Below are 2,613 nucleotides of genomic sequence, written 5' to 3'. Positions count from 1 at the left end.
GCACTGTAGAGTCTGTAGAGGAGGGCACTGTAGAGGAGGGCACTGTAGAGTCTGTAGAGGAGGGCACTGTAGAGGCTGTAGAGGAGGGCACTGTAGAGGAGGGCACTGTAGACTCTGTAGAGGAGGGCACTGTAGAGGAGGGCACTGTAGAGGAGGGCACTGTAGAGTCTGTAGAGGAGGGCACTGTAGAGGCTGTAGAGGAGGGCACTGTAGAGGAGGGCACTGTAGAGTCTGTAGAGGAGGGCACTGTAGAGTCTGTAGAGGAGGGCACTGTAGAGGCTGTAGAGGAGGGCACTGTAGAGGCTGTAGAGGAGGGCGCTGTAGAGGAGGGCGCTGTAGAGGAGGGCACTGTAGAGGAGGGCACTGTAGAGGCTGTAGAGGAGGGCACTGTAGAGGCTGTAGAGGAGGGCACTGTAGAGGCTGTAGAGGAGGGCACTGTAGAGTCTGTAGAGGAGGGCACTGTAGAGTCTGTAGAGGAGGGCACTGTAGAGGAGGGCACTGTAGAGGCTGTAGAGGAGGGCACTGTAGAGGAGGGCACTGTAGAGGAGGGCACTGTAGAGGAGGGCACTGTAGAGGAGGGCACTGTAGAGGAGGGCACTGTAGAGGAGGGCACTGTAGAGGCTGTAGAGGCAGGCACTGTAGAGGAGGGCACTGTAGAGGCTGTAGAGGAGGGCACTGTAGAGCAGGGCACTGTAGAGGCTGTAGAGGCGGTCACTGTAGAGGAGGGCACTGTAGAGGCTGTAGAGGAGGGCACTGTAGAGGCTGTAGAGGAGGGCACTGTAGAGCAGGGCACTGTAGAGGCTGTAGAGATATCTTCGTATCCATTAAAATACATAATATCCTGATTGAATTAAGCCAATTCTAAAGTACAAACGCTTCAAAAATGGTCCTGGTCAGCCAAGGTTGAAGCGTTTAAAACAAATTGAAGTTTTTCAGTCTGACATCTATCTAAAGGAGAAATACTAATAGATTGAGAAGGGAAGGGGTATTTTTAGATCTTAAGTTGGAAAAAAATAGATCAATTAGATCAATTTCTCATTCTTCTGTGGCAGGGGTATTTGCAAGTGCAAATTGATCTAAATTAGCACATACCTTGTATGGTCAAGATTTTCTTTTCCAGTGATTCCCTGATCTGTGTCAGTCCCTCAAAGTTGGTCACTGGAAATACGTGTTCCGATTCTGGTTTAGATGCAATGGATTTTAGCTCATTTTGGGATGACTGGCTGCTCCAGGCACCGCCAACCTGTCAAAGAGTTTTACCCTTTAATTTATTGTTTAACCAGGAAAATCCATTAAGATTATATACATATTTTCTGAGGGAGACCTGGCAAGAGAGCATGCCATTGAAGTTTGGACAAATAAGAAAAATAATCATAATAAATGATCAGTTAATTATAAAGAGACATTTCAAACAAACAAAATAATTCAGCCAGACAAAGAGCATCAGGTACATCATACTGTACATAAAGCCACTCTGGAAAGACAAAGCAGAATTAGCATCTGACGTTAGGGGACAGTCTCAGGGGACACACATCACCTCCTGAAAAGTCCTACAGTATGTTTGAACGTGAGAATCAATCTAAAACATTTCTTTCAAAGTCAAGTTTAATTTAAGAATGAGCAAGATGAAAACCACACAAAGATCGGAGGATCAACAGGCGGCCCAAATACTAATGAAAGTAAAAAGCGTGTGAATATGTATAGCGCCTCATACCCCAATAGCGTATCTAGTGATGTTGCTTGCATCAGCCTTTGCTGCAACACTGGTATAGCTGGCAGAATCAGAGGTCAGCCCATCTGTGATGACTATGAGGAATCTCTTGGCACCAGCTCTTGCTCCAACAGAGGAATCAAACATCTCTTGCCTGTGTAGATAAGTACAGGTTCATAAATATTACAAATCACATACCATTATGAACTCTTTTATTAACAAAAGTTACTCCAAAAAGAGTTAACTTTTTCCAGTTTTGATAAAACACATTGAAGGCAGAATAAGTAGTTAAGTTTGTGGTGAAAGTGTAGTGCAGCAGTGTAACAGATAAATGTATCAGAGGGGTATTTCACAAAACCTAGATAAGGGATTAAGCTGGGATTGTTGCTTATCCTGGCTGAATTTAGCCTTGACTTAATGGCACATAAATTACCATGGGGATTCATTCTGTGCACCTAGCCTGGTCCCTACCAGGCTAACAGCCAGGCTTAGTTCATTCTGATGTTAATGTCAATTCAAATCAGACCTCCATGTGATTTTTTAAATATTTATTCCATTTACATATATCTACACCACTTGCTGAATGTACTCTCTCAAAACACAGATTGTCTGCCTAATACCATATGGTTATCATTTTAATTGAGCTTTTTGAATAGTTTTATAATTATTAACATATACTCATTTTGCTTCTTTTGTTGACAGACGTTTGATGAATAGCCTAGTAATTGATTGAAAATGGAGGGCAATTTTATGAAAGTGTTGAACGAATTTGGTTATAAATCAATTCTGCCTTAATGAAATACCCCTCAGGTGAGAATACACAAGTTTTAATTGAAGACTTACACAACTTTCTTCATAGCCCATGCGGTGTATGTGCCTCCACGACTCTGGATGATATTGTT

General features: G+C 43.2%; 1 long non-coding RNA gene across 1 annotated transcript; it reads right to left on the bottom strand.

The window, feature by feature from the left end:
• Positions 1 to 1,152: 1,152 nt before the first annotated feature.
• Positions 1,153 to 2,613, bottom strand: LOC143103117 (uncharacterized). The gene is made up of 3 exons (XR_012982724.1): positions 2,555 to 2,613; positions 1,715 to 1,865; positions 1,153 to 1,243 (listed from the first exon to the last, which is right to left on the bottom strand). It is a non-coding gene; the product is annotated as an uncharacterized LOC143103117 (long non-coding RNA).

Source organism: Alosa pseudoharengus, unplaced genomic scaffold (genome assembly GCF_046254945.1).
Source record: "Alosa pseudoharengus isolate Yale_2024_CS ecotype anadromous, Long Island Sound unplaced genomic scaffold, YU_APseudo_1.1 YU_APseudo_1.1_scf_4, whole genome shotgun sequence".
Classification (NCBI taxonomy): Eukaryota; Metazoa; Chordata; class Actinopteri; order Clupeiformes; family Clupeidae; genus Alosa; species Alosa pseudoharengus.
Note: the sequence above shows the minus strand (reverse complement) of the source record. Positions and strands in the feature narration are given on the sequence as shown.